Raw genomic sequence first — 12,996 nt, forward strand, 5'->3', positions numbered from 1 at the left:
TTCATCATCCAGATAATATTAGTCATTTATCTTAAAGTTGAAACCTCATTCATAAGCATGGGCTTTGACCACTGCCAACATAAGCTTGTGACTGCCTCTGAAGCATAATAAGCACAAAGAATTGTAAAAGGTTGTGGCCTTCCTCGAATATCATAAAATATGACACACCCATTATTAGTGCTTGCAGCTATTGTCAAACCATCATCTTTAAAAACCAATGAAGAAAAGGGTGCTTCACTTGGAACATGAAATACAGGCTTTTTTTTATTGCTAGATCAAATAAGTACAACTTCTTATCCAGGCCCACACTAACAATAATGTTATTATTGGAAGGTGAAAAACAAACACCAAATGTTAGTGTTGAATGTTGCTTTGACCAAGAAATCTTAGGAGAGTGACTAATCATATCCTAAATATGTACGAATCCATCATCCCCTGCTGTTGCTAAGATATGTCTGCTTGATCGAGAGTAATCTAATACTCTAAGGACCCACTCATGTGGATCCTTCAGTTCTGTAGCACTTTCCCCAAAAGCAAGATTGTGAAGAATTAGATCCCCTTACAGACTGATGGATGCTAAATGCTCATCTTTGTAATTATATGTCACTCCCATGATTGTATCTGTATGCCCTTTCAACCATTTGATGTACCTCCTCCACTGCAAATCCTAGATCCCAACAGCTTTCCTTATACCACCTAAGAATAGATTTTTGGAACCCTGGCTGCTGAAGCAAATGGCCAAAATTGCCTCACCTATGTACAAGCTTCAGAAAAATTACTTATTTTTGGTGGAGCGTGTAAAACACTATTAAGCTAAAACTTTAGTAGCCACTACTCCAAAAGTAGCACCAATGATGTTCGGGGGCACATCTATGATGCTTCTATCATCCTTGTAGCTTGATATTGCAAACCTTGCAAAGCAATCGAATGGCTGTTACATGGTCCTTTAGTAGTGGCACCACTTCAGGCTCCTCATTGTCTTCAGATGATAATACAATTAGATAAGCTTCAAAATCAATAGTAGATGAGGGTAGAATGTTTCCAAGAAACTGTAAACACAAACTCATTCCTGTAATCTACTGTGTTGCTTTATCATCCAAGACAGTGAGTAATGCCAGTATTTGGATAGCCTGAACAAGAAAAACAACATTCTTGGACTCTATAATTTGCATCAGTGTCTTCACTCCTCCATCACATATAAAATCATTTCTTTGCATTTCACCATCTTACTTACAACAAGCACTTTCCAGGGCCATAAGCACAACCAGACAGAGTTTGTTGCATTAATTAGTTCTTATAACAGAAAGTAGAGGCTAAACAAGATGAAGTTGAAGCAATCCACTACGAGATTTTGAAGTTTTATCTATTAAAACATTAATAAAATCAATACCCTTTTTGTAGATCCTCTTGTTGGTTGTACAATGTACTGAGTCAAATGCTTGATTAACTAATCTATTGTCATGCAATTCATGAAATATTCCAAGAAAATAAGAGTCACAAAGATAGAGAAAAGTGTTCGTGCACCGATTCTACTGAGGTTCTTCTTGTGCTTTGTTGAAGATTAATGCCAACTTTCTCAGAACCCCAAGTCACAATGCTTCAGAATGTGTAGTTAGACAATGGCAAAGTAAATCTCCTAAAGCCAACAATGCATTAAACCATACAGAAGCACTTTCATGCAAAAAAAGGGCAACTAATTTTTGAATTCCCTGAACATCTATAAACTTGTCTCTAAATTCTTCAATATGTTTTGATCCCCCATTTTGTAGTATATCTGTGCTCCCCAGTGCTGATCCTCTTGTAATACAATACTCTTTACTGCCTACAGTCCTCGCTTTTACCCTTCACTTGATCAATTTCATTACTATTTTCATCATTATCAACATTCATTGATTTAAAGTCATTTGAGTCAAGGACATTGGATTTGCTTTCTTTGTAAACCATGGGATCACTATATTCTGAAATAGAAAACTTATAATCAAGGCTTTTCATAAGATCTTCTTTTACATTCGATTGCTGTCAACTTCGAGCTCAAATATTGAAATTTCACAACTGCAACTCATGCCATGGCATCCATCGAGTTTCACCTTCAAATGGGATTCCATGAGATTTTTTCTTTTTATTTTTCGATTCATCTGTGCCTTCACTGGCTGCAGCTCATCACCCTTGAAGTAAAGATGGATGCTACCCATATCAATTGTTGACACACTTGGCATTTGCATTTCTTTTAGTAACTTTCCTGGCACTCAATGGCACATCCTGAACAATACATTGTCAGAGCTCCATTACACCAAGGGTAGGTCTCAGCTAGCTATAACATTCACTATTTCATGCTGCAACTATCATCTGTCATCCATGTCGATTGCATATAACCAATCTAGGTGCAAGAAATCATTCCTTTGGTGAAGATTTTGATTCTTCTCTAACGTTACTTCGCATAAAATGGAAACTTGACTTCTCCCACGGAAAATGGAAACTCGGCTCGACTTCTCCCGCGAAAAATGGGAACTTGAGGGCAGTTTCTGCTAGAGAAAATTCTTAGTGTTCGGGTCATTTATGCATAAGGTTGAAACTTTTATTACACTCTTGTCATCTAGTGATGATTTTGCTTCACCAATCTCGAAAAATGTATTTTGGAATATTTTAGACTATATCAAGATAGCTATTTGGTTCTGATAATACTCGTGCATTAACTACCATCCCCACTATCACAGTAATATCATCCAATTTTCCTCCTATAAGACAAGAAGACTTGTAAATTTCATTCTGAGTAGCTTCTTCCATATTGGAATATCATATCCCTGCGTTCTAGCCTCCAAATAATAAGGTGATTCAAACATTCTATCCCTTGCATGTGTACTTATGAGACCTGCTAATGCATGTGTTGCCATCAACAATGTGATATTTGTAGCAGATCATGATGTTCAAATTGCCATATGATACCATGAGCTTAATTTCATTTCCACACAAGGTGTCATTCTTTAAAGCCGTGTTGTAAAAATTCTTCAAAAGATTAATCTTTCATACATCATTTAATCATTATTTGAAAAGAGGCCTTTTACATTATTAGCCTTAGATAACATGATATCATAATGATGCTTTAACCATCTCCAATTTTGCAATTATTTGAAACACGTGTTGAACTCTTCTTAATTTGTATAGCTTTAATATACTCAAACAATTTCTACTTGCAAACTCTATTTTCATAGCCATTGTACACATTAAACTATAGAAATCTTGTCAACTGGATTGCACCCATTGCCCCATGGAATGAAATTCTAAAACCTCAAATGCTATAATTTCTATTATATCAATCACATCAGATCCCACATATATGCCTGTAGATCACAACTTTACAATCATTCTTTATCTAAGAAGACAATCAATGAGAACATGATATCCTTGCCGGGTGGGAACTATCACCTACCCAACATGACGACACTTAAACCAACCACCTAGCTTATGAATGAGAAGGCAAGAAAGAGGGAAACCTGACAAGGATGGCCTACCTATGAAGGACTTAGACCTAGACACAAAACTGGCTTGAGGACTAAATGACTCCAATATTTCCAACATTTTTTTTTTAAAAAGGTGACTTAAAGTCAGGCAACACATAACAATGGAAACTATTTCATCTTCACTATTATCAGAATCCTTAGCCATAAAACATGTCTTCTTACCTTTGTTCTTGAATAATTTGTGATTTTTGAAATCATTCTTGCCATTGCACTTATGACTCTTTTTTTCATCCTTATCTTTATTTGGGCACCTAGTAGCAATATGACCAACCTCTTCACATGAAAAATAGATTAAGGGAACTTTACCTTCAAGGTTACTATTAGAACTTTCCTCTGATTCTTCTTCACTTTATAACTGAATGTCCTTATTTTCTTGCCTTTCTCCTTAAGCAAAAGCTTGGCCTCAAATGTAGATTCAATATTCTTGGAAGCTAGAACAAAATTGTCATAATTATCTATCCTAAATGTTGTCAATCTTCCCACTAAGGTATCCAAAGTTATCTTATGATTTGTCTCACATATTCTCTCTTGAATAGAAGATACTCTAATTGCATAGATAGGGAGCAATGTTCTAAGAACTTTACTTACAACAATTTCTCTCTTGTAAGACATCTTGATCTTTGGCTTAGGTCCTTGAAACTTTTCTTACAAGCATCAAAAGCTCTGATACCAATTCTTAGAAATGTAGATGGAGTAACTAAGCGGTGCGGGGGGTGGGGGGGGGGGGGGTGAATTAGTTACCACAAAAACACTTTCACAGATCCCTTAGATGTCAAAAAACTACTTACTGCTGTCAGTCAGTAAACGTACTGAAAAATGTTGTAACTCAGTAAGTGCAATGTATGTTATACTTTTAATTGAGCTTAAATATTCACAGTGATTAACTTGCAAGCATAAAAGAAATAACATGAACCAGATATCTCGGCTGAAGCGGTCTCCTTCTTCTCTTCTCTTCTGTTCGAGGACCCCCTTCTTTCAAAGGAGGACCAAGAGGATATCATCTCTTGTATTCCTCAGATTATTCAACCTCACCAAAATAAACTTCTCTATGCTATTCCTAATGCTTTGGAAGTTAGAGAGGCCCTTTTCTCCCTACCTGGTGACAAATCTCCCGGTTCGAACGAGTTTCCCACCTTTTTTTTCCAAATGTACTGGCTGGTGGTCATGGGGGATGTGGTTAAGGCAGTTCAAGAGTTCTTTGGAGCTAGAAGCATTCTTAAGGAGATAAATTATACCTTCTTGGTTCTCACCCCTAAATCCCTAGGGGTTGAGTCTTTCAACAAGTTCAGGCCTATTAGTTTTTGCAACTCTTTCTACAAGATCATCTCTAAAGTTCTCACTTCTAGAATGCTTAAAATCTTGCATCTGATCATATCACAGCAACAATCTGGCTTTCTTCCTGGGAGACAAATCTTGGACTCGGTGCTGATGGTTCATGAGGTTATTCATTCTTTAGAAGCTTCCAAGTGGGAAGGTATGTTGCTCAAACTGGATCTTTCAAAAGCCTATGATCGGGTAGACTGGTCTTTTTTTGGGAAGGTTCTTCAGGCCTTTGGTTTTGACAATAAAGTGTGTAAACTCATTTCTCAATTGGTGTCTACCTCCTCTCTTGCTATTCTAATTAATGGAGCCCCCTCTGATTTCTTTAAACCTTCTAGAGGTCTCAGGCAGGGAGACCCCCTCGTTCCTATCCTCTTCATTATTTTAGCTGAATGCATTGGGAGGCTTATTGAATGTAAACAGTCTGAAGGAAGTCTTAAAGGGATTAAGCCTTCTACAAGAAATGCCCCCTTCACTCATCAGCAATTTGTGGATGACACTATAATGGGGGGGGGAAGCTTCTGTGAAAGAAGCTAAGACTTTGAAAGAGGTTCTTGATACTTACTCCAGAGGGACTAGACAACTGATTAACTAGAACAAAAGCTCGACCTTCTTTGTTAACACCCCTGTAGTTAGACAAAGGAAAATTGCCAAAATCCTTGGTTGTGGGGTGGGCTCTCTCCCCTCATCCTATCTAGGGCTCCCCTTGGGCTCCTCTCCCCCTGACTCTTTCTGGAATGGCATTCTAGACAGATTTAACAAGAAGATGGTTTGATGGAAAGGTGCCTCTCTCAGCCAGGCTAGGAAATGTTTACTAGTCAAATCCACTCTTTAGAACCTTTCCATTTATGCTCTGAGCCTCTTTGGAATTCCTGTGAAATTTGTAGAGAAAATGGAGAAAATCCAAAGAGACTTTCTATGGATCAGACTTAAAGGAAAGAAAAGGTACCCTCTTGTTGCCTAGGAGAAGGTCTGCCGCCCCAAGAGGTATGGTGGTCTAGGCATCAGAAAGCTTACCCATCTCAATAAGGCACTTCTTGCAAAACAAATCAGGTGAATCTTTAATAACATTGGTGAATGGAGAGACATTCTGGAAAATAAATACCTCAGAAGACCATTTCTTCATTTTACTTTATTCAATGAGGACATCCCTAAAGGGTCGACTATTTGGAATGGTATCCTGAAGGCCAGGGACCTGGCTAAGGCAAGGGTCTCTTGGAAACTAACATAACATATAAGAGAGACAAAGAGAAGACAAACTCCAATGAGAATGTGAGCCATGGATAGGCTCTCTCAATGAGATTTGTTCTCTTGTTTTTGAGATGTGTCTGTGTAGATTGGGGATGTATGCTCAAATGCTCAAAGTTGCTTCAATGGTGGAGATGGATAATAGCAAATTGGTAACTTTGTGAGCTCTCAATTTGGCATTATAAGGGTATGGGTATGGCTTTTGGCTCTCAAAAGGGCATGGTAACTTTAGCTCAAAGATTGTTGATGAAATGGCTTGGGATGGGATTCAATTTATAGGCTAAGGGGTAGAGGGATGGAGGGCTTAGATGCAAGGATGGATGAAGGCTTAAGGAGGGCTAGGATGCACTCAAAGGAGAGCACATGGATTGTGCTTGTTTAGCACCAATGGGAAGGTGACACTTGTCACAAGGAGGATGAGTGTGAGAGGGTAGGGTAAAGGGTTGGTTAAAGGCATGATGAGTGGGGTTGAGTATGTAAGAGAGATGTAAGAGGAATGAGTGTGGAAGAGGGAAGAGTGTGGAAGATGGATGTAAGAGTCATGAGTGGGCTTGTAAGAGTCTTTTATGGTTTGTAAGAGCACTCATGACTTGGTGGTTGGGATTTTTGAGGGGAGACTTTGATTTGGTTTAGGAAAGTCTTAAACTTGTTTAGGGAATGTGACAACATTAGGGAGTGGATTAGGCTTGGGTTTAGGATTAGATTAGGAATGTTAGAGATGTGCAAGTGGATGGCATTAATGAGGGTGGGTGAGTTAGTAGCTAAGCTTGGTTAGTATGGGTGGATGGGGTGGATTAGGCTAAATGGAGGATTAGAGATAGGTTAGGGGTTTTTGAATTTGAGGATTTCATTTATCAAATAGATTTATTTAATAAATGGAGATTTTTGGAATTAGATAGAAGAATAGGATTTAATTCATAAATAATAGGTTTATTTGATTTATCAATTAGGACTATAGATGATTAATTAAATTAATTAGCTAGGGATGACAAAGGATTAATTAAATAAGAATTTAATTAATGATGCCTTTAGAGATGGCTAAATTAGATTACCAAAGTAGTGTAATCAAATTTAGGTGTCTACATTTTGCCCCTCTTTGACATAGTGTTGAGACAACACTATTTCAAAGAAGTTCGAATGAAGATGACACGAAGAAGATGTTTTAGCAACAAGGTTGCCCCAGTCTCAGATAAGAAGAGGAGAGACTAGACTTAGATGATGCCCCCTCAAGAAGGCGGTGGGGAGAGAAATGAGGCTCGATGACTTCTTGAAAAGTACAAGAAATTAAGATGAGTTGAGACACATATTGGAAAAGAGAAGGGGCTAAATTAGCTCAAACTCTCACTACGAAAGAATGATAAAGGGAAATCAAAGGCACAACAGTAAAGCAAGCTTAAGACTTTCCAGGATTGGGGGAGGAGGATGGAGGAGTGGAGCACTATAAAAGGAATCCATGGAGGAGGGGAGGGATGATGGGATGATAAAGCTGATGCAATAGGATTTCAAAGAGTCAGATTGGTGGAAGATGGGTTTTGGAGATCCCTAGGACTAGGATTGTGGATCTCAAAAAATGAGGCGTGGTGGGTTGATTTGATTGGTGGATCCCTAAGACTAGGATTGTGGATCCCTAAAGCTAAGCGTGAGGAGTGATCAAAGAGATACTGATGCATAAGCTAGGATAGGTGTTGGATATGGATGGGGGATAATGGAGATGAAGGGAATCCATTGAAGCTTTTTTTTTTGAGCTGGGGGGTACTTCAAAGAGAAGTGCCACCATGTGGTTGAGCACTAGATTTGCTATAGGACTGTTGGTTAATTACCAAGGTTACCAAGAACATCAAGGAATTTTCACCAACCATCCAAAGGACTGACGAAATGACTCAAAACAAACACACAAGGATTTCCCCAGTATCACACATGAATCTCAGAGGAAGCAGCGTGGAAATGACACTGGGTAACCCACAAGCAAAAAAAGAAAACAAGCAAAAGACCTGATCAAGACCTTATGCTCTAATTGCCCCATTCGCAGCATACCATGATATGGAAGATCGTGGCAACCTTGAGGAGGGAACAAGGAGATTGCTTGGAAAAGATATTTCAAGACCCAAAAGGGAAGATCCCAAATCAAAAGAAAGCGAAAATCCAAAAGAGAACCGTTTGCCAACGAGATGGGTAGGATGAGGTACTAACAGACCAAGACCAGACATGAGGAAAGCCATATCCTACAAGGACCTATCGGAGAGCACCTAAGCTAGTGGATTTGGATGAGTGATGCGTCTGGCAAGCTGAACTAAGAAGGATAAAACTTTGGTGATAGGAAATCTAGCTAAAGGATGCATTGGAATAGCTAACCAAGGTGTGCGATGTGTGCGAGATGTTGACCAAGGACAAACTGACATGAATGCTAGATAGATACAATGGTACTAAGCTAAAGAGGATGTATAAGCTGATGGACCAAGATATTCACATGCTGAAGCTGACCAAGATATTTACAAGCTGAAGCTGACCAAGATATTTACAAGCAGGCAAAAGCTCAGGATGATAGGATAGCGGGATGGTTCGATGTTGTGCAAGATGTGAAAGCTAAGGATGGGGTGATAGCAGAAGATATGGATTTGGGGAGGATGCATCCCAATGATGATGAGAGATTTTGTGACCAAGGATAGCTAGAGGAGCAGGATGAGATGGCTGGATAGGATGGTAGATAGCTAGGATTATGATGGATATAAAGAGATGACACTGGGTTTGCATGAGGATAGCCTAAAGCTAGATAGCAATGACAAGGGAGGATGGACAAGAACAGATCTTCAAGGAATAAAATGCCCCTAGTCAGAATATGACATGTGTAAGGAGGTCTTACAATGGATGTGATAGGATTGAAGCTAGGATGGAAAAGCTGAAGATGCTAGGGAGATGGATGATAGCTAGGATGGTTGGCTGAAGCTGCAGGAGATAAGTGGATGGTGTGAGATGGAAGCTGGAGGGTGGAGGATAGATGGATAGATTGGAAGATGGAGTTGGATGACAAGATGTGACCAAAAGCATGAGGATGATAGGCTAAGCTAGGGATGGTTGGGTTACGTATGACGCTTGTTTGCCAAGTTTTCATCATGGTACTTGTCCAAGGCGCTTGTATTGCCAAGTTTTCACCAGTGGAATTTTTATTTTTATTTATTTATTATTTATTTATTTTTTGATTTTTTGACTTTGGACTTAGCTGGAATGATTTTGGCTTTCTTCAGCTATTTTTGGCTTTTTCCTTGGGATTTTTCACTAGCTATTAGAATGTTCAATTTTGTTGCTAGCTATTGGTACACCGGATGTACGATTTATGCAATAGATTGGATCAGATGGGATTGATGGTAGGAGATGGAGGGATGAAAAGGCTGAAAAGGAGCATGAGATGGGGATGCTTGCAAGATCAACATTGGCACATGTTGGGACAGGTGTGAAAAGAGCATATGGGGGATAGATGGTAGATGCAAGCATGATGGAGGATTTGTGGAAGCGTGCTTGGGGATATAGGCACCCAAGATGGAGTTAGGAGATGGGATACATGAGTCACTGGATGGAGGATTAGCAATGGTGGATGCCATTATGTATTAGGTTTCAACTTTTTTCTTTGGGATCCACATGGTTTTGGGTTTTCGTTTTATAGGCTTTTGCATTATTTTGTATTCTTTGATTGGATTTTTCCTTTTTGGAGTATGTCTTTTAAAATAGACATATGATTGCCTAGGATGTGGATTTTTAGCTTTATGCTTTTTGAAGCTGGCATTCACATTACTGTGGTAAGATTTGGGAAGATGGTTAGGAGAAGCTTTGTGAGATGGAGAGGATATGGAAGAGCATGTAGGGGGATGATGATGGATAATGTGCCCTGATATGTGCCTTTGTTGATCTTGTGTAGGAATGGATGGAATAGGATTTTTATGATGGCTGATAGGAGGATGGAGGATGGTAGATTTTGGGACATAGGGACCCAAAATAGATTTAGCGGATGAAGGGGGGATATGGTAGGTTGTTTTAGGTTGCAAAGATTGTGGAGGGGGGGTGACATAAGATTTGTTGAAGGAGTGATGAGAGGTTGGCATGGTGGTTTTGGAGATAGGCTTGTTTTGGGGGTGTGGTGTACCAACACCTTTAGATGGTGAGCCTTTGGATACATATCCAAGACCATGAAATCCTAGATTCTTTTGTGCAATAATAGGCTTTATGATTCCTTGCTCTTGTGGTCCTAAACCTTGACCTTGATAATGCCATCGATTGAGCATTTGAACTAGCTAAGGATACTTTTTGCTTGCAAAAAATGGTGGAGGTGCTTCATCAGATGTACTGTAACGGGGAGATACTATTCTTAATTCTTCTGCAGAGAGGAGGCCACCATGGATGAATGTAAGTGAACCAAGAGGATAGATTATAGATGGTAGAATAGCTTGGATAGGTGGTAAGATGGAAGCATGGAGTGGAGGAGATGGTGGGATAGGATCTTGATTTAGCTGATGGGATGAAAAGATATCTTGTAGTAGAGGAGGTATGGCTTGAGGCTTTGGAGATGGAGGGGATAGTGACTGCACTATGGATGGAAGAGATGGTACGATGATATCTTTGTTTATGCTTTGGGGGATGTCAACATGCTTTTGGGCAGGATCTTGATAGGATTGGATTGGAGTGGATGGTGTGATAGGAGGTGAAGGGATGGATTCTTCAAAGGTAGTGGATGGATAGATGGGAGATTCAATAGTGAAAATGGGTGAGTAGAAGATGGATGCATAAGGGTCATCATGAGAGATTTGGGAAATTCTTGGAGGGGATGTGGATAAGATTTGAAGGGATTTGACAGGTGGTGGGATTTTGGTGCTTGCGGGAAGTGGAAGGATTTTAAGCAATTTGATGGATGGTATGGGGATGATAGCTATGGGAGATGGAGGTGATATTATAGATGGGGAAGCTTCATGACTGACTACTTCGCATGGTTGGATTGGATGACATGGCTTATTGACTGTTGGAGGCTGTTTTTCTTGTATTTCCACTGGAGGATTCCTTGGAGACTTGTGTGTTGGAGGTGGAGGTGAATTGACAGGAATAGCTAGTGTGATGGGGGTGAAATACTGGAAGCTTGGTTGATTGGGTGATGGAGGAGAAGCTAGGATATCAGATGGCATGACTAGATAGTTTGGAATAACTCTTGGATTTTGGGGGATGGTTGGTGGAATGTTTTTAAGGCTCTCAAGATACCCTTCATAGTCAACAAGATCTTCATCATCATTGGAATAGGAGGTGGCAGGAGCCAGGACAATACGACCGAATATATCATGATAGGATTGGTACTTCATGCTTTGAAGATGAGTTTGATGGGGATGGGGTCTTGCATATGGATGAACACAGAAGCTCATGGTTGGATTTAAGCTCAGATTTTGGATTGGCTAATGAAAGATTTCCTAGGAAGAGTCAAAGCTATATGACAGACCTAAGGAGGATTGGCTGGAGATTTTTGGCTTTCTTGTGGATGGAAGACTTCAAGGGCATGCTGTCAAAAAGTGAGAGTTTTTCTTTCCTATGTGCCGAATTGGTGGAGATTGTGTCAACTTAAGGATAGACTAATGATCCTATGGGTATGACATGAGATTGACCACTTGTGGATCCCAACCTTTAGCTCAAGGTGATGAGGGATACAAGTGACAAAGCTGGGTTACCTTAGACAATGCTCTGTCAGAGGGATAACTTTGGTGAGATTGGTTGATTGGTAGGATTGATTGGATAGCAAATTCTAGCAGAGTGACAACAACTCTCTAAAGGCTTGGGTGTGATTTTGGATTGGGTTGCTAGCTGGCTGGGGGGGATGATTTGGATGGAATTTGGATTTGGGATTGTTCCAAAGCAAAGAACTAAGGGAGCTTGGATGATCTTCTGATGAGGCAGTGACTATGCTAAGTATGCCTTGAGTTGGGAGATTTTTGCTTTTCTGAGATTTTGAACAAAGTTGGCAAACATTCATTCAAAGGCTATGAAAAAACAAGCAGACAAAATTTTGGAGCAAGCACGTCAAACATACCAACATCCTAGGAAGCTTTCTACAAGGATGAAATTTGGTTTAGCTAGGGAGTCCTCGATATACGCAAGGTACGTGAGGCCCATATCCGTAGATGAAATCAAAAAGATATCACATAGCCGAGAGGAGTGGTAACCCACTTCTCCTCTTTCACTTCTCAAGGGTATAAAGTTCCTTGAGGCTTAGCCCGAGTGACAAAATCTTGATCCCAAGAGAGGTGTCTTTCGATTCACCTCCCGATTCTTATACTCCACCAGAACACTGGAGTTGAGGTCATCCCAAGGGGTGATGAAATCCCCAAGCAGGCCTCCTAAAAAGAAACAAGGTTTTGGATCCTAATCTTATGCACCCAAGATGGCCTCGAAAGACGACAAGGGGAGAGAAGACTTGGATGACTATGGACTAAAAAGCAGGGTTCTTTTCCAATTGATGATTTAGATTTTGTAAGCTATGATTAAAGACACTCGTGATTATGGCATACAATGTTCATTCCAACTTGACAGCATTGTCAACATAATGGAAATCAAAAATTCGTCAACATAAGAAATGCGAGCATCATTGAGATGCGTTAAAACCATGCAATGTTCATTGATTGTTAGGCATTCAAGATTGTGTTAGAGTGTTTTAAACCCAAATTGGAAGTGTGAGATATTGCAATGATTAGTTGATTTTTGGCATTCAAGATTGGATTTTTTGTTTGAAGCATGCATTCCAAAAAAAAATGATTTTAATCCATGGCATTCAAGAGTGTGTTTTGAGCAACATTTATTCAATGGAAAATGCTTATAAATTCAAGTTCATTCCAAGGAAAACCTAAGAAACATGATTAAGTTCATTGCTCCAACCTGCAATAAGACA

This window comes from Cupressus sempervirens, chromosome 7 (assembly GCF_028749045.1).
Source record: "Cupressus sempervirens isolate cs-2001-9-10 chromosome 7, ASM2874904v1, whole genome shotgun sequence".
NCBI lineage: Eukaryota > Viridiplantae > Streptophyta > Pinopsida > Cupressales > Cupressaceae > Cupressus > Cupressus sempervirens.